Source organism: Ascaphus truei, chromosome 4, assembly GCF_040206685.1.
Source record: "Ascaphus truei isolate aAscTru1 chromosome 4, aAscTru1.hap1, whole genome shotgun sequence".
NCBI classification, from domain to species: Eukaryota; Metazoa; Chordata; class Amphibia; order Anura; family Ascaphidae; genus Ascaphus; species Ascaphus truei.
Window position 1 is genome coordinate 235,361,715 of NC_134486.1, and position 20,814 is coordinate 235,382,528.

A 20,814-nucleotide genomic window follows, 5' to 3' on the forward strand; every position below is an offset into this window, starting at 1 on the left:
GTCACATCCTTTAAAATATATGGAAGCTGTCACATGGTACTAAACCCAATCATTTTAAGGTATACCATGTCATGCCTCACATGGTATATTTACCAATCCGATTGGTTGTAGTACCATGTGATGGCAGCCATTTTTTTTAAAGGATTTGACGTACCTCCCTTTAAGATGACGTCACATCCTTCAATAAATTTTAAAAAGCCTGTCACCTGGTACACCAGCCAATCGGATTGGGGGTGTACCATTTGAAACTCAAATGTGATGTCACAGGCCTTATACCTGTATAAAGCCTGCCCTGTCTCATTTGAAGCCAAGATGATGATGAGACAATATCCACCCCTATTGGATTATGATTATAAATATAGAAGAGAAGAAAGAAGAAAATAATTTACTGGGAGGAGCATCGGCTGTTGAGGAGCATTGCATTGAGGATCAAGAAGTTCCTGCTGCAGTCGGAATCGGAGGGTGAAGACATCAAAGGTAACAAAAACATTGATTGTATGCAAGGTTTGTATTTTTGGTATTTTTATTGTATTTTTTTTAGGTTGCACATTGACTGCTAATGTGTTTATCTATGCCCATTTCGAGCTATAGATAAGCACAGTGACAAGCAATGTATTTTTTGGGAAATGTTTTTTTTAATTTAATTGTTATGTTTTTTATTTTTGGTGCTTGTTTTTATTTAATTGTTTTGTATTTGTAGGGCTTGTTTTAATTTAATTGTTTTGTATTTTTGGGGCTTGTTTTTATTGAATTGTTTTGCAGTTTTGTTGATTGTTACCCATTGACTGCCATAGTGGCAAGCTATGCCCATATTATATGGGCATGGTGTACCACTGTGCCAATTCATTGGTTTATTGGCATTTTCTTAATTTTATTGCAATGTTATTTATTTTATTCAGTGCTTTTTTTTTCTATGTAGTTTGCCCATTCATTGCCATATTGGCAAACCATGCGCACATTATATGGGTAGGGTGTACCACTGTACCCATCAATGGCTGTATTGGTAAATGCTTGTTTGATTTCAATGTAATATGTTTTATTTTGTGCCTGTTTTTTTTTTTTTTTATTGCCCCTTCATTATCAGTGTGGCAATCCATGCCCATATTTGTGGCATGGTTTACCACTGTGCCAATCAATGGGTAGTGGGCAGGGGCGGTGATATCCCGGGGAGGGTAGTCAGGTCGCCCGGGTGGTTAGCGGGGGAGGGAGGTTAACCCCTTAATTAATATAACGTTTACTAACCACTAAGGTGATGAAAGTGTTTGTGGTTATTAGTTTGTAATGTTGCTGCCCACAGAGGACGTGATGAGGATTAGTGGAAGACAAGGACGGCCTTCATCGTGGCAGGGTAAGTAGAACTTTAATTTACTTTATGCTGGCTGGTTTTATTTTTAATGGGCAAATGCCCTATTATCCATACCTGGATCATAGTAATGTTGCCTATTACTGTACTGTATGTGTTAGCGGGGTGTTGTGGGGAGTACAGGGGCAGGGCGAATGGGGGAACTGGGCCTAGGGTGGGTGGTTAGGCCTCTCGGGTGTGTAGTGGGACGGGTTAACTCCTATTACCACCGCTATGGTAATGAAGCGGTTAAATCCTCGCGCAACCTTCCTGGAAGGCCTAACCACCCACCCTGGGCCAAGTACTCTCCATTCACGCACCCCCCTGTACCCTCAATAAACTAGGTACTGTGGCTTAACCCCTTCTTTGCATTAGCGGCTAGCCACTACGGTAATTACGTTTTTTTTTTTTTAATAGTGTACAGGAGCAGCGGGTCTCCGGATCTGAGCCACATTAATTTCAGGTCCGGGGACCCCTGCTTCCCTTACAGGCCCCGGTATCTGTTGTGCTTTTAAATCTCCCCGTACATGTCGTGGAAGATATAAACATTGCGGGGATACTGACACCCCATAACGGGGCCTGTATCTCAGGAAGCAGGGGGTTCCCTAGGCTGAAATCAGTGCGGTTTTGGTCAGGAGACCCCTGCACACTATTAAAATTTACATTGAAACTGCCCGATCACCTGTAAGAGCCGTGCACAGAGATGCAGCTCTTTCGTTGCAACTCTTCCAGGCTACAGGTTAAACAAACAGTTTTAGTGCGATAAGACTTAGAAAAAATAAAAAGGGTGTGTGTCGAGCATGCTCACTTAAGTGAAACTTCTTTGTCTTTTGTCACCCATCATGTATTTGTGATGGGGATGTTTTTAATTAAAAATCAAAACACAATTTCAGTGAAAAAACACAAAGAAGTGTGACTTAGAACGCATGTGCACGGCACTAATATATTTATACTAACTGTGAATTCCTCGTGCGTGTGTGTGAGTGTCGGCGACTCTGCGCGCATGCGACTCTATGCATGTGTGTGCACGTGTGTGACTGCGCGTGTGCGTGTGTGACTTTTCCGCGTGTGCGACTCAGTGCATGTGTGACTGTACGTGTGTGCGTGTGTTACTCTGCGTGTGTGCATGTGACTGCGTGTGTGTGACTTTTTTTGTGGCACTGTGTGTGTGTGTGACTACGTGTGTAACTACGTGTGTGACTACATGTGTGTGACTGCGTGTGTGCATGTGTGACTGTGACTGTGTGTGTGTGACTCTGCTTGTGGCTCTGCATGTGTGTGTGACTGTGCGTGTGACTGTGCGTGTGACTGTGTGTGTGACTGCGCTTGTGTGTGTGACTGTGTGTGTGTGTGTGTGTGTGACTGCGTGTGTGAGTCTACTTGTGTGTGTGTGTGACTGATTGACTGACTGATTGTGTGTGTGTGTCTTTGTCTGTTTCAGCACCAGGATCTTGGGGGATGCGGCTCTCTCACTCTCTCCCTTCCCGGTGTTCCCGGTCGCTCCTCCCCCTCAGTCAGACCTGTCTCTAGTTGCGCGCATGTGCAGAGGCCCGAGGCCCGTTGTGCATATGCACAGAGGCCCGCAGCCATGTGAAGAATGCACAGAGGTCCGTGGCCATGCGCAGAGGCCTGTGGCCCGTGGTGCTCATGCGTGCTGTAAGAGGAGGGAGCGCCAATGTACTTGGAGGTTGACAAGTGTGGTACTGCGCATGCGTGGTGGGGCCTGCAAGCTCCTCTTCTGCGCTTGCGCGATGGGCGCATGCCCATTAGTAGCGTGACATCATTTTTGTTACTATTTTTCGTTACAAGGCAATGCTTTTTGTCACATGAAAACCCTGTGAGCCGTTGCAAGAAGTTTCACTTCAAAAACCAAGTAGTGCTATCTTGCATTTTTTGACCGCACGTTAAAATGTTTTTGTTTTTTCTAAGTGAATACCGTTTTGACACACCATGTTTCATAGTCCAGTAAAACAATGTCGCTCACCAATGCACTGAATTTATCAAGGTTTAGTGAATAGGCCCCATACTATCACGCACTACAAAATAAGTCTTATGCACTGCATTGCAGTGCCAGTTTCTATGAAGGGAGGGGAGTGCAAGCAGGGGGTTGCAGGGAGGAAGGTTTGTGCACCCCTGACGTAATAGATAGTTGGATTATGTGTTTGTGCATTGATGAATATAACATGTTGGAGAGAAAAGATCTAATATGTATTGCAAACTTGGGCCTGGCTAGATGTCAAGCCCAACTTCCATGTTTGACTTCCGGGCAAGCGGGGCCTCAGTTGAGTGCGGAAGTGCACCTCCCCCACCCTGTCGGCACTGGATGTCGTGCCCAACTTCCACATCTGTGCTACATGACCTCAGCTTCAGCTACGTGGGACTGAACTCGGCGGCCTTTCCTGTCACACAGTTAAAATTCGTAGAGGGAGAATTGAGTGTGAGGTGAGGGGGATTGAGTGTGAGGAGAGGAAGGTTGAGTGTGGGGAGAAGTGGGGATTGAGTGTAAGGAGAGGGGGGATTGAGTGTGAGGAGAGGGGGGTAAGTGTAAGATGAGTTAATGAAATAAAAGGGGATGAAAGAGCAAGGTAAGTATGCGAGAGGGGGAGGGGGTGGTGGAGTATAAGAGAATTGGAAGCCAGCAACATAACTTCAGGTGTAGCTAAGAAGATGCAGGTGTCAAAGAAGTGTAAAGTTGCAATGTTGACGATGGGACTTAATTAGGGCTTCTTATTATACTGTCTGGCAGTATTCTGTGTAATGGTGGCACACAACAATATGGATTCAGGAAACATACAGTACTAATAAAGGTCTTTGGACCATATTTACTACAGTATGTAAGCAAAGCAATATTTTCTCTGCTCAAACTTACACTGTTTGGAGATGGTGTAACCCTTTCAGTCGCTAGGCTCTCATGGTGCCAGAACACATTCAATTGTACATTATTTTTCTGAACTAAAGAGAAAGCATTGTAACACATGACTTCATCTTAAAAATATGTTGGCAGTGTTTCTAAAGGACAAGTCTGTGTGCTGTACTTACCTTTCACAAAAACATTCATGTATTTATTGATAGTGTTTTGTTAATAATTGACAAGATACTATGTTGCTTGGATTTAATTAGCATTCCATCTAATCAAAATTGTAAGTTCATTTTATTGAAAACAGTGTTTTTTTAATCAAATGAACAACATTTATTTGCTTATTTTATCTAACAGCTGAAGGTCTCCTTTTGCTCTTACCATAGAAACATACAGTATTTAAAAAATATTTGTTTTGTAAAACTGGATTTTTGAAATAATAAACATTGAGCTGATATTCTGGGTCAAGTATCAAGGGCAAACCATCAAAGTAATTTATGCAGCAGTATGTATAATTTATTTAGGCACCATGAAATGAAGATATGTAAGGAAGAAGTTGCATCAGATTTGTTTTAACATTTCCTCTGTAGTTCTTGTAAATTACTACAGTGGGATGTGTGTTAAATTCATACAGTAAGTGAATGGTTGACCATTCACCGAACGTGAACTGTTTGCAGAAAATAGTTACAGTACTCGCCTGTTCTTTTCTTTTCTTTTTCAAGCCCAAAGGGAGATATTTATTACGATCAAGCAATTTGCTCCATCTTGAAGAAGCAAACATTTTGAATTTACTGTTGCTCCATATGTATGAAGCAAAAGAGGTGAAAGCCACCTCAGCCCTGGCAGATTAAATTAGCGCAACTCTGCTCTATTATATTGATGCAGACTTTTATACATATCATAAGACTATTGCTTGAAAACCAGTCCCCACATAACCAACAGACACACTGACGCAAAACACCCATGATACATTGACGCAGGAGTAATGCAATGTCAAAATGGTGCAATTTGCTTCATATTTGGGACAATTGATACATTGTCCAATTGGGTCACTTGATACATATCCTGCACCTTTAATAGAACCACAATATATTATTTTTCAATGGAATTTGTTTCTATCCCAAACATATCACAATCAGAAACTAAAGTCTCAATCCTTTTACTGCTTAGTGTTTTTTGTATACAGGTGTAACAGATGTTTTTGCCCACAGTAACGGGAAATAACGCACATGGAAAAACGCATGCATTACCATCATTTTCAATGGTGCATTCGTTAACATGGCTTTTCAAATATTGTTAGTCTTAATTGGCTGCAAGTTACCTTATCACATGCCACTGCTAAATAAAAATAGGCCTTAGTTTGTTGAGCTGATTTCTAGGACTTCCTTTTGCAGTGCATTTTGGAAGTAGTAGAAGTGTTGGAGTGGTATGCCACATTTCAGTGGTCACTGTAGACAACCGTAATAATTTCAAACGTTTTTCATGTGTGTAACGGGTATTCCCTCCTGTCTGACCGACCCAATCACACATTGGCCCGTCTGGTCTAACCGGTCCCCATTACGTGATCGTGTATGGTGGTGCACCTGCAAGTAACAGGACTCCTGAGTTTCCCGCACGATGAAATTAGGGGATGTCATCAGGAACAGGTAGCTGAGGTAGTGGGTGCGAGTCCTACCTATATCATGTGCAGCGCCTCCACCTCATCAGGATCTGTGCTTCCGTAGGGAGATGGTCCTGGTGAGGAACTCCTTCTCGGTGGTGACTGCCACTGCAGAGTAATCTCACACTCACACAGTGGGGGTTTCTTTGCACAGGGCATCTTTATTGACGTACTCGATGTAGTAGACTGCCCCATGCAGCTTTCAGCTCTAGCCGCACATTTCTCTGTGCTGTCCCTTTGCCAGGTACTGCCCTCCTAATTGGAGTGGGATCCCCTCTCCCCCGTAGGGAGATCACCCCTGTGCCAGGTACCTGGACACAGTGTGGCCTTGACAGGCTTGATCTGGAAACTCGTGCCACTAGTTACAGCACTAGGGTCACAAAGCTATCCTGCAATCCCTTTCACAGGAGCCAAACACTTTAGCAACAACTACTAACTTGACAGTGTTGTGCCTTATATACCTCAGGGGGCAGTCACATCTCTGATGTCACTATCCAGGGACTCAGAGCATGCAGCCACTCCCATCCATACATAGGGCACCTCACCAGGGTCTGAGGGAAAACCTCCATAACTACTGCTGGCATTCCTGTACTTAACAAAAAGAAAAAAGTAAGAAGCGCAGACAGTGGGGGTTGTGATTAAACTAATATACTTTAATGAATGAACTTGTCCCAAGAAAACATCCTCTGGGACAACAATGTTATCAATGCATGAATGGTAATTAAAACAAAATATATGTAGTGCTGATTGAAAAGATATGCGGTAACACCTGATCACTCTACAGGGAATTGAGAACGGGAGTTTCCTGATGTAAAAGTCTTAGTCCTGTAGGTAGTGCACTGCCCGGGCAGGTATTAGTGAAGAGGGGTACCCCAGGGTTGAGACAATATTGGAAAAGCTCACCCTTCGAATACTGCAGATCCTTGACGGTCCTGTTTTCCCTCTGATCACGAAGAAACAGCTCCGGTGCACACAGCTTGAATGTGCTGCACCTCGCGATACCACGCAGCCCTCCGGGTGTCCAGGTCTGATGTCACTTCCGGCTGTGACGCACAGACCCTTCCCGGTAGTCTCTGGGCTCCGTCTCTCAGCGCTCCTTCTCCTGATGGTTAACCTGATGGTTTTTGTTGTTACGGTCATACTAGGGACGGGGGGTTCCCTTTTATCAGAAGCTGCACCCATCACCGGGTTGTGATTATTTTACTTTCATCTGCATTTACCTTCATTATTAGCAAACACTCATTTGCACCGGACTGGTTCATGTCACATGACCTTTTTTGTTTTTTGTTTTTTGCTTTTTATTTTTGCTCCAGTGCCCATATTCAAACCCACAACCCATTCGGCGCTTTTACATTTTTTTGTTTTATCTTGTTATTCCTGTACTTACCAGGGTTTACTGCCAACAGGGAAGATGTCTGCAGTCCATTATTATGCATGGCTACATACTCCCCCTGGTGAATCCACACTATCCCGGCTGGGACCTAAATTTGGTGTACCTTGCACCAGGAAATACTGCAAAAGAACACACAAATTATCTTTTCAAAACATCATTGATTTTTCATAATAATGCAATGTAGAACACACTCTGACCAGCAGAGAGCGCTAGAGTAAACACAGAATCTATCTAGGCAGGCAACCTAATAGCAGTGTCTAGGGTCTGGCTTCTTCACCTCCCTTCCCGCTGCATCAGTCACCGTAACGCTGTACTCTCGGGGCAAACCTCGCTCATTGCGGTACACTACTTTATGCATGTAGATACTGCGCCCAATCGTCCAAACCCTCATTAATTGAGAAACTCGCTGCTCAGCCTGAACTCCCGTAATGGCACCCCCCTTGTTGACAATATAATACTCAACGTCAGCCACCTTGCTCGGTTATCTTCGATCTCCCTCATCAGAGGTTCGGGGACATAAGGGTACTCAAGCCCATGAGACCTCTTATATTTAGCCGCGATAGCTCGCTCGGCCCGGCAGGCCCGGGTCAATTTAGCATATCCCGCCCTCCCCGGCAACACCCATGACAGGGGCTCGTCTGGTTCCATGGGATCCTCTAATCCCTCGGGACCCTTTGGCGTAATTAAACCTCGCTTAATCTTACCCCACCTCACTCGCAACTCTTTAAGGTAAGCATCATCATCAAACTCTCCTATAGCCCACCAATGATCACCACCCCATCTCTTTCCAGAATAAATCGGGTGCGGTCAAGCCACGCTACATATCCCTCATACAGAGGCGCTCACCATCTGTTCTCCCTAAGCTCTTCCTGACCTGACTCTAGGGATTCCTCCTCTTCGGGCCCCCCAGAAGATACCCCCGAGGTACCCTCAGATGGTGCTGCAATTCCCCGGCGCTGTGACTTATTCCCAATGGTGACACTCATGGCACTAGGACAGTCACTAGACACCGACACTTGTCGGGAAATCCTCCCTCCTCCCACCGATCCATCATCGGATGTTCCCCAGTCCAGGCTTTCAGTCCGTTCTTCGGAAGTGACCCGGAATCCCCTGACATCCCTAGACTAGAAGTTGACCCAAACGTGAAAACGACTGGGGCAGGGACTCTATCTAAGGCCTTGGAGCTAACTTTGGGAGTGGACGGGGTTTGGGGACGGGGCCGGACAGCAGGCATAGGCAGGGCTACGACCTGCTCCTCGGCAATACCTGGCTCAGCTCTGATACAAAGTCTCTCCTCTTCGCCAGTGCTGGGACTCTTTACTCTCCGACTCGATCGCCCATTCCTTCTTGCAGTTGGCGACCGGCTTCCACTGCTTGACCGCAGAGGCGCGATCATTTCCCACTCGACCCCGCTATGGTCATCAGGAACATTCTCCTTGCACGCACATGCCTCGCCGCCATCTTGGGTTGGGTCCCCAATCGAGACCTCTTCCTCCACCAGGACATCCGGCAACGCCCTGCTCCGGTGCGATCCCGTCTGGGCCTCACTCCGCTCTTCTTTAATCACCACCCCCGGAGCCTGCGATAGACACGACTTCGCCTTATAACTCCGTAGTGTTGGGGTGGATTGACCTCCTTGCGATCCGCTAGTCACCACGGCCGTGGGACTCCGCTGCTCGGGTTGTCGCGGTACTGGTGACACTCGACTCCGTGTCTCCACACCACGAGGGATAGCATCTCGCCAAGGCGTACCGATAGTATGGTACTCTGTCTTCAGATCCAGCGCATCCGACAGCCTTGCACACTACTCGTCTGAGGACTTTAATTTTGCATTCGGTCGGGGCATCCCGGTAGGTGATCGCCGGTGTGCCCCTCTCGTCACCCCGTCGATTACTTTGTTTCTCTTTCTTGAGAACCTGGCCCGGTCCCTGTTCTTCGGGATTGTGGTTTCTCGCCATAATGCACCCGGAAGCTCCGCTGCCAACATAGGGACATCTTCCTTGGCTTCCACGGCTTGCACCGGCACAAAAGTCGACATGGCCACAGATACTGCAGTCCACAATGAGGGCATCGGGCCGCAGTGCCCATGGCTCCGCCCAGCAGTCTGCACTGCCGGCAGAGACACGCCACAGTCTCAACACCCTCTACCCGGAGGATCGGGAAGCCTCCTGGAGCTGAGTAGGGGTGTGTAGTAATCAAGGGACTCTGTTCAACTTGCTCAGAGACACCAGCCATATTCACCAGTGGAGGGACTCGCTTCAAGGGTCTGTACTGGTCAATGGCTCTTCGCAACTGGAGTGCAGGGGCTGGTTTGGCAACCCCTCCTCCTACCTTCTCCATCTGCATCTGGTGGAACTGCAAACCACTCCCCCTGGTTGAAACTAGGGGGAGGTGTCGTAGACGTGTAGGCTGATCCAGCACAGGGGCGGAGTGAGTCATAGTCCATGAGGACGCGGCTCCAGCTTTCATGCCATACTCCCCAACAGGGTGGGGTTTTCTCGTTGGCGCCAATCCTGGCCAACAATCAGCAAACTGCAAAGTTGCAAGACTTTCTGCAGCTGGCCCACGCGGTGTCCCGGGAACGCGGGCACCGCCATCTTGGTTCGTACTATCTTTTTGCATCACATTTGAGGTAGCGTTTGGTGGTTTGTGTATCGAATGATAAGCAAGTCCATTTTGTTCCTCCCATCTGACAACACTGTCGTCCTCACTGTCCTCGGGGTTAATATCCCAAGAACATAAACAGGACAAACACGGCGCAGCCACGGATTTCACGCCAGTCCACAACAAGCGCACAAAAGTCTCTTCTGTAGCTTGTTCTTCGTATTCGCAGAGAACAGGTGCGAGCTCTTCCTCTGTCTGCCATCCTGGACCTTCTGCGCTTTGCAGATCCTCCATTCTTGCGGTTCTCTCTCGATCACTGAATATAGGATTCTTGTACATGGAGCTCCGCTCTGCGGGGCAGCTACCACATCGATACAATAAAAATGCCTCGTGCACCACCTTGTGTACCTAACGTAGATCTGACTCGTGTTGCACTACCTCAGGCTATGCTCACTCTCTCTGTGTCTACTGTATCTCCTTCCTCCCAGTCTGTGCTCCTCTTGGTAAGTGGTCTGGAATGGACACTAGAGTACTCTGGCTCTTCCATGCAGTACTTGGGCGTCGACCTACTGTTGGCTAGCCTAGCGCGGACCCTTCCAGAATTCCTGCCCTAAGTTACCAGTTTACCCCTTCAGGCGTCCCCCACCAGCGCTACCTCAAGGCAACTAGAACAGCAATAGCTCCCTTCTCCAGACCCACTAACCCCTTGCGGATCCCAGGGCGCCTGTGCGGTCTGCAGCTCCAGCAGCTCCCCGACTACCCCTGGCTCCGTCCCACGCAGCACAAAGTGGCAGCAGACACTCTCCCTGTTTCCTAGTGTGCCTAGCAAAAGCCTGTCCTGTTGACAGGTCTCTCAGCAGCGCCTCCAAATGTAACGGGTATTCCCTCCTGTCTGACCCACCCAATCTCACATTGGCCTGTGTGGTCTAACCGGTCCCCATTACGTGATCGTGTATGGTGGTGCACCTGCAAGTAACAGGACTCCTGAGTTTCCCGCACAATGATATTAGGGGATGTCATCAGGAACAGGTAGCTGAGGTAGTGGGTGCGAGTCCTACCTATATCATGTGCAGCGCCTCCACCTCATCAGGATCTGTGCTTCCGCAGGGAGATGGTCCTGGTGAGGAACTCCTTCTCGGTGGTGACTGCCACTGCAGAGTAATCTCACACTCACACAGTGGGGGTATCTTTGCACAGGGCATCTTTATTGACGTACTCGATGTAGTAGACTGCCCCATGCAGCTTTCAGCTCTAGCCGCACATTTCTCTGTGCTGTCCCTTTGCCAGGTACTGCCCTCCTAATTGGAGTGGGATCCCCTCTCCCCCGTAGGGAGATCACCAGGTCCCTGGACACAGTGTGGCCTTGACAGGCTTGATCTGGAAACTCGTGCCACTAGTTACAGCACTAGGGTCACAAAGCTATCCTGCAATCCCTTTCACAGGAGCCAAACACTTTAGCAACAACTACTAACTTGACAGTGTTGTGCCTTATATACCTCAGGGGGCAGTCACATCTCTGATGTCACTATCCAGGGACTCAGAGCATGCAGCCACTCCCATCCATACATAGGGCACCTCACCAGGGTGTGAGGGAAAACCTCCATAACTACTGCTGGCATTCCTGTACTTACCAGGGTTTACTGCCAACAGGGAAGATGTCTGCAGTCCATTATTATGCATGGCTACATGTGTAATACACTTTTCAAACCGCTACAAGTTTTTTTTGGCAGGCTTTCCTTAATTAGGAGTAAACAGTAGCAACACAACCTCCACACTGTGAGATTAGTCCGCTCAGGATGACACTTCCTAAAATGGTAAAGAGTCTGATAATGAAGCCCACACTATCCCCAAATGGTTGAGGTGCACCTTAACAGGAGAAATGTATACCTGAGGTATACCAGGAGATATACAAGCAATGGGGGAGCGTGGGATTAGAAAAACATTTGACAATAAAAAACAATAAAATACAATAAAATTAATGTGGTTACAACAATATTGCTGGGGGTTGGTGAAAATATTAAATACACTTACACGGCCATGTGCAAGCGGACACGGTAATGTGGTTTCTTTAAGCAATTCCAGTCACTCCCAACAACAGGTAATGGTGGTTTAGAGGGTTTTGAAATAAATATATAAATATATCTGTACTCACACGGCCATGTGTGAGTCCTTGCAGGAAATTGGTAACTTTGGGGTTAAATTAACCCATCTGCATCTCCCCCCAGTGTAGACTCTTCTTTGTTTGCAACCAACGTGGGATTCTAACTCCAGTCTTGGGCATCAGATGGGGACTCTCCCCAGTGGTGGTAGTAGGGGGGGGGAGTAGGTAGAGAAAGTGAGGCACGTTGTCAGTGGGGTTTAAAACACATTTATTAGTTTTAAAAGCAATTGGTACAACAAGACTCACATACATACATAGTGGTTGGACCCCTGGCCTCCTCGTGCAGTCCAGGATACAGTTTAAGCAGCCGTTATTGCCAATCACAGCAATATTGTTGTAACCACATTAATTTTATTGTTTTTTATTGTCAAATGTTTTTCTAATCCCACGCTCCCCCATTGCTTGTATGTCTCTATATCTTTAAAAGGGTTCCGGATTAACCCTTCCCTGGGGTTGCAGCAGAGGGGAACTCCATGCTGGCTCAAAGCATCTGTCATAGAGCCGTGGTCTAACTTACTGCCACATTGTAAGCACACCTCATATATTAAGCTTAAGGTAAGCGCCAGGTTTTTTCCTATTATACCAGGAGATATGTATGCGTGCGCACACTCTGCCGACACTGCTGCAGACACTCTCGCGCACTCTGCAGACACCCTCACACTCTCACGCACTGCTACAGACACTCTCACACTGCTGCAGACACTGCTGCAGACACTCACACTGCTGCAGACACTCACATGCTCACACTGCTACAGGCACTCACACTGCTGCAGACACTCACACTCTCACACTGCTGCAGACACTCTCACACTGCTGCAGACACCCTCACACTGCTGCAGACACTCTCACACTCTCACACTGCTGCAGACACTCACACTCACACACTGCTGCAGACACTCACACTCTCACATTGCTGCAGACACTCACTCTCAAACTGCTGCAGACACTCTCACACTGCTGCAGACACTCACACACTGCTGCAGACACTCACACACTGCTGCAGACACTCTCACTCTGTCACACTGCTTCAGACACTCTCACACTGCTGCAGACACTCACACTCTCACACTGCTACAGACACTCACACTCTCCCACTGCTGCAGACAATCACTCTCACACTGCTGCAGACACTCTCACACCGCTGCAGACACTCTAACACTGCTGCAGACACTCTCACTGTCACACTGCTGCAGACACTCTCACACTGCTGCAGACACTCTCTCACACTGCTGCAGACACTCTTTCACACTGCTGCAGATACTCACACACTGCTGCAGACACTCACACACTACTGCAGACCCTCTCACACTCTGAAGCAGTGTGAGAGTGTCTGAAGCAGTGTGAATGTATGCAGCAGTGTTAGAGTGTGAGTGTCTGCAGCAGTGTGAGTGTCTGCAGCAGTGTGAAAGAGCTGAACAAAGTTGATTTCAGCCTCGGGGACCCCCTTCTTCCCGAGTTACAGGCCCTGGTATGCTTCTTCTTCCGCATATGCGTGTCATCACATTTATGCGCATGCGTGTATGTCTAATTGGAACCTTTTTGAAACGCATATGTGTGTCATCACATTTATGCGCATGCGTGTTTATCTAATTGGAGCCTTGTTGAAACATATATGCGTGTCATCACATTTATGCACATGCGTGTATGTCTTTGAACTACAGGTACAGGTATAATCCTGCACATCCGGATGAGTGTGATACTGTAAGTCCTTCTTGGGGATTTGACGAGAATGACTTCACATTCAATGTGAATTTCAAGTCTGAAAAAAAAGAGACATGCCTTTTTTTTCGAGACATGGACTTATTGAAGGACTGATTTTAATAAACCATTATGTGAAGCATGTTTTTAATATTTTATCAATTTTTGTCATTCTTACAATCACTTGCTTTTTTATTCTACTGTACTGTTTACTGTACTGTATGAGGTGGCATACTGTAATTTTTATTTGGTTGTGGGGGGGGTCAAATGATTTTGATGAATTTAAAGGAGGAACAATTTTATTTGTACAGGATTATAAAGGAAAAGGGAATAATATAAAAATACACTAGGTCGCCTCTTCAAAATTTACAATCTTGTCTTTATCTTCTTTGTAATGGCTGCATTGCATTCTGTAGTTCTTTTGTCATTGAGAGAGGGGGTGGATTAGGGCAAATTACTGACTGTTACTACAGTATGCACACAGTATAATAAGTTTGCACATTCCCCCCCCCCCTCTTCCTGTAGTGCTGCAGCTCTGAAAATAAAACAAATTTTCACCAGGATTAGTACATTAAAGGCATTGAGTATTTCACAATATTGTACTATAACTACTTTCTAACTATATATAACTGTATAACTACAGTATATACTGTTCTGTATATACTGTAACTCTATACTGTATACAGTATAACTATAATAAGTTATGGATTGAAGCAATGTGTCTTACCTGGCAGTATTGGTGCGGGGGGGGGGGGGGGGATTTCCTGCACATTATCTTCGCCCAGCTCCAGACATGCACATGCAAAACAGAAATAGAAATAAATAATTATACCAAGCATTAAACAATTTAAAACAATCAACAGGGGAGGGGGATTATTATATCTATACATCTCTCTAAAATATTTGTAAAACGTTTATTATTGTTCACATGATACTAGTGACCGTTTTTTTTAGGCTGAACCAAGTGACTTAATTATACAGTATATATAGTATGTGAGGATTTCTGTTTGCGCTCTGTATTGTTATTTATTTTTATACTATACTGTATATAATTATATACAGTATAACTTTAACTATTGTAGCTTAGACAGCACACACATGTCTAATACACATGTACTGTACAGTGTACATATTGTACTGTATATAATACTGTATATACTATATGTCCGACGCAAGAGGGTGGCCTGGAGGCGCCTTATTCTACCATGGAGGAACCGCAACCCCCCACCCCCATGCACCCTCTCAATACCTGGATTTGACCTTCATGCTTCCAACACAAAGCACACACCGTGACCCTCCACGCTCACCCCATCCACTTGAAGAATACATGCATGCCCTTCTGGTGGAGGAGATGACAACCCCCGTAAGGCCGCGACAGGAGATGACAACCCGATAAGGCCATGACAGGAGATGACACCCCCGATAAGGCCACAACAGGAGGAAAGCATCTGTGTCTCTCTTATTTTACACATATCTGGGGAGTATTTGCGCTCCTGATCCCTTGCTTCAGTGTACCTGTTATGGACGCCGGTTTGAGTCCTTTTATGGAGCTGCACTACCCCCATATGAATATATTTATGTCTGTTATCACAATTGTGTTCATTTTAAATATTTATAACGGTATTTTCGCTTGAACCTTCCTTTTTCGTCAATCTTTGTGCACCTTAATGAATAATGGGCTATGTCCAGGAACACACCTAGTCAGAGGTACACACAGAAGCTCATGAAGTCTGTCTTCATGCAAGTTTATCGTCTGATTAGTGATTTCTACAAGTCTTATGGACCTTGAGTACTGATATGAGGGACTTGTTCCTGTTTTGTTGTATTACCTGTACATAGGACCTTTAGTGCATGTTTGCGAGGCCAGGGACATGGCCGAATTGGCTGACCCATCCTGTATGGCACCACTGCCTTCAGCTATACCTGTGCTGGTTCTGAGGTGGCACCTCCATGGAGACACAGATATAGTGAGTCATTTAGGCATCGGCATAGTTCTGAGCGACGTCAGCAAAGCCGCTATTCCAGAACAATTATTGAAGACTCTTTCTGTTATCATCGGGAGTTTATGACCATGGGCTGTAGTCTCGTGAATGCCCTGACCAGCCACACCAACCAGCTAGTTTGTGTACTGTACTGCATCAGGCCATAGAGGTGATACACCTTCAGTCCCAACTGTTAACACCATTCCAATCATTAGCCAGTGCTCAGTCTGGCCAATCATCCCCCCCCTCTCCACATTGTCCTCACATCGCCATACCGGACTAGCTAGGTAGCATGTGGGCAATGTCGCCATTACAGACAACATCAAAAGCATCATCATTAGAGTGCTTAATATTTTTATTTTTGCAAGTTATATAGAAAATATGTTAAGAACAAATTCAACAAAAATAATTATAACAAGCAATGTCCAAAGTCACCATAACACCACACCGTAATATAATTGCAACATGTAGTATGTGAGGAGAAGTTACAGGTCACATCATCATTGCCCCTTTTTGCTCAACTGGTCATGATGCTTAGATTCCATTTCTTACCCAATAATGCGTATGTTTTTCGAAAGGCCACGTGCTTTAGATTCTGTGAAAGCCAAAATTGCTATATCAACGTACATGACCCATTCTAGTTGTTTGGTGTAGCATTAACTCAGAACACCACACTTAGAGAATTTGTAATGTTAACAAGAGTAACCAGTGATACATTCACAGATTCAGAATTACTACACCAACTATGCAAACATTGTTAAAAGAAATTAGTCAGTTGTGTCTCAGAAGCTGCCGCTAATGCATTGTAAATTTGAACTATTTCAAATTCAGCATACAATTTGTAGCCTATAAGTAACAGAGTCCACTTTGAACACATCATATCAACTTTCATACATTTTATACCTACCTTGGAGAAGAATGAATCATTAGGATGAAAAAGGTCCAAAAGGCCAGTCATACTCACACATGCAGAATATCTCTAACATCTGCATTTCTCACCCCTCTCTTGTGTCTCCTCCTCTCTTGTCTCTCCCCTCGTTCTCCTTCCCTCTCGCTTGACCCTCTCTCTTTTGAGTGCTGCTATGTATGTCTATATGCTGTGTGACAGGGTCATTGACTCCGTGTATGTGAATAGGAGATGGCAGTATGCATGCTATCCAGTAAACGAGGGGTTAACTCAGCTTGTCAAGCAGACCACAGGTGATTTGAATTAAGCTCCTTCACCTGCTTTAAAACAGGAAGAGGAAATACCTCTGGGGCGCCAGTCTCTCTCTCTGAGGCATAGAGGGAAGACAGAGGAAGTGTTAAGACAGACACAAGCTGCCCAAAGCAATCCTGTCCCAAGAGGGAAGAATAAAGCTCCCAGGTAAGGAGCCAACTGCGTTTGCTGTACTTTATTGGGCTGGAATAGGTTAGCTAGCCAGCCAGATAGTTAGCCTGCACTTTTGTTTAGCTACCTGTAGTACCCCGACCGGGGTTAGGATTTTTGTTTCGTTTCAATTTTAAAGGGACAGCGTACCCATTGTTTAGTTACCGTTTTTGGACAAATAAACCCATCAGCATTATTTCACCGGAAAAGACGTGTTGTCTCCTCACTTACGACGACCATCCTGTCACACGTGGCGTCAGAAGTGGGATGTCGAACACCCTGTAAAAGGGGCGGAGCTACAGATTGCGTCTGGTGGAAACTGTCCACACGGTAGCTGCTACTATGGAGGATGTTGTGAAGGCCTTAGTACACAGCACCGCTGTCCAGCAAGAAGCTAACAAACAGGGACAGGACAGCACGGCTGCACAACACGAGACGAACCGGTTATTTGCAGCCCAGCTTGATGTTGTTGCAGACACACAGAAGCAGCTGATTGAGCAGCAGACTATGACTGTCTGAAAAGCGAAATCCTTGCAAGGATTGGTGTGACTCCCGCAGTTTGTGCACAGAGGTTCCATAAGTGGAAATACCAGGAACAGAAGCCGCCCAGATCCCAGTTATGGGATTTGATTCACCTAGCGACCAAGTGGCTAAAACCAGAGGAACATACCCCGGCACGGATCCTGGAGATGGTGGTGTTGTACCGCTTCATTCGAGCATTACCCCAGGACCTTCAACAGTGGGTGGGACAGGGAGATCCCCTGTCTTGTGATGCCATGGTAGGCGCAGTCTAGCAGTTTCTGGCTACCCGTGAACTGTCACGCCCCACTCGCACCAACTACAACCCACGTCCCAACACGACCAGTAGAGGCCAGCGCTGGCGCCAGGACACATGACCGTTCACACGATTTGAACGGATGGAAGAAAACCCGGATAGGGACAGAAACTCTAAATTTCAGAAAGGGTTTCAAGAACGAACTGGACCAATTGTTTGTTTTGAGTGTGGGGAGACGGGGCATATTAAGGCTCACTGCCCACAGTTGTGTGAGCCAATGGAGTGTGCATATGGTTCTGTGAAATCTGAATTTTGTGGAGTGGTGGGTATGACCCACGAGGGAAAACGTACCCACAACTTCCTCACCACGGTGATGTTAAATGGAAAACCAGTCTCCGCACTGGTAAACTCAGGGAGCAATATTAACTTGGTATCCGGGAAGTTGGTTAAGCCTCTCCGGTTACACCAGGGTGAGAAGTTGCGGGTATTATGTGTACATGGGTGTATGCTTCCGTACACCACGACTCTGATAAAAGTAAAGGTCGAGGGGCAAGTCATCGAAACTATGGCAGCAGTTGTACCAAAGTTACCCCATTCCCTAGTGTTAGGCTGTAATTTCCCTGGTTTTGACACCCTGATCAGAGGACAGCTCACCTTGAACAATCCTACTCCAGATGAGCTTTTTCCGTTTTCAGACCCCGAATCAGTCGCCGAGGTGTCTAAAACCCCTAAGTCAAAACGAGAACGTAGGACCGAAAAAAAAGAGGTACACCCCCACCCCAGTTAGCACTGGTCACTACTCCTAACGGAGAGAGACCAGAGGGAGAAGAGTTGTCCGAGACAGGGCCTGTTGAGGCTCAGGTATATGAGTTACCCGTGGAGGTAACCGACCAAACTCCCGATGAGGAAGGTTTTGGGAATATAGAACTGTCCATAACTAACTTTGGTAGAGAACAGGCTAATGATCCCCAGTTGAAAAATGGGTTTAGCCAGGCGGTAGAAGTTAATGGGGTCCCGGTAGAAGGAACCACAAAGGAATCCTATCCATATTTCTATATTAAGAATGACTTGTTATACCATGTGAGCCAAGAGGAGGGCCAAGAAATAGAAAAATTGTTGGTACCCAGTTCCTTAGTGAGGAAGGTCCTAGAGCTAGCACACTCTCATTTGTTGGGGGGTCATCTGGACGTAGACAAGACACAGCAAAGAATCCTAAAAAGGTTTTACTGGCCAGGGATATATAATGCAGTAAAGAGATTCTGTGCCTCTTGTCCCGAGTGTCAGTTGACAGCCCCCCGACCAAGGTTGAGGGCACCATTGATCCCTATGCCTATTATTGAGGTCCCATTTGAGAGGATTGCCATGGATATAGTGGGTCCCTTGGAAAGATCTGCCAAGGGTCATCAGTACATTCTGGTGATCCTAGACTATGCCACTCGATATCCAGAGGCACTACCTTTACGTAACACTTCCTCCAAAGCTATAGCTAAGGAATTGTTACAGGTATTTTCCCGACTCGGGATACCGAAAGAAATCTTGACAGATCAGGGTACCCCGTTTACATCTAAGCTTATGCGAGATTTATGTGTAGAGCTAAAAATACAGTCCCTAAGAACCTCTGTGTACCATCCGCAAACGGACGGACTGGTAGAACGATTTAATAAGACGTTGAAGATGATGTTGAGAAAGGTGGTCGCTAGTGATGGGAAGAACTGGGACACCTTGTTGCCCTATCTCTTGTTTGCTATCCGAGAGGTACCACAGGCCTCTACGGGGTTTTCCCCATTTGAACTCCTGTATGGGAGACGCCCAAGAGGGATTCTGGATAGCCTCAAAGAAGAGTGGGAGCAACAAGCTGTGCCAGGGAAAAATGTCGTCCAATTTGTGGAAGATTTGAAAGACCGTATTGCGCATATTACCCCCATAGTCAGACAGCATCTAGAAGAGGCACAGAGGGCCCAACGGAACCTTTACAACAGACAGGCTACGGTTCGTAACTTCCGACCAGGGGATCGAGTAATGGTCCTTGTTCCCACGGCCGAAAGCAAGCTGTTATCACATTGGCAGGGGCCATATGAGGTTCTAGAACAGGTCGGCCCAGTGAATTATAAAATTCGACAGCCAGACCGGAGGAAGGTAGAGCAGATCTATCACATAAATCTATTAAAAGCCAGGAAGGATAGAGAGGTATGTCTGTCCGTAGTAGCTAACGAATCCAGGAAAGGGGAGGAACCACGTGTTCAAATATCGGCAGAACTTACGCCTGAACAACACAGAGAAGCTGTAGATTTGGTAAAGAGGAACAGAGATGTCTTTTCCAGCGTACCAGGGAAAACTAGGATGGTTTCTCATGATATCGTCACCAAGCCTGGGGTAGTCATTAAGATAAGACCTTATAGAATCCCAGAAGCTAGAAGAGGGGCTATTCAGTCAGAGGTAAAGAAAATGCTAGATCTAGGCATAATTGAGGAGTCCCATAGTCAATGGTCCAGCCCTTTTGTCTTGGTACCTAAGCCAGATGGGACAATACGGTTCTGTAACGACTTCAGAAAAGTAAACGAAGTCTCGAAGTTTGATGCCTATCCTATGCCACGGGTAGATGAGTTAATTGAGAAGTTGGCGAGGGCACGTTTTCTAACCACTTTAGATCTTACAAAGGGTTATTGGCAAATCCCCTTAAGGAGGTCAGCAAAAGAGAAAACGGCCTTCTCCACACCTGATGGTCTATTTCAGTATACTGTTTTACCCTTTGGTCTTCATGGGGCGCCTGCAACCTTCCAAAGGTTGATGAATAAGTTGCTACACCCACACTCGAACTACGCCTCAGCGTACTTAGACGATGTAGTTATTCATAGTCCAGATTGGGACTCACATCTAGTAAAGGTTGAAGCAGTGTTAAGAACCTTTCGGGAGGCGGGTCTTACAGCCAATCCAGCTAAATGTTCAGTCGGCCTAGCAGAGGCAAAATATCTT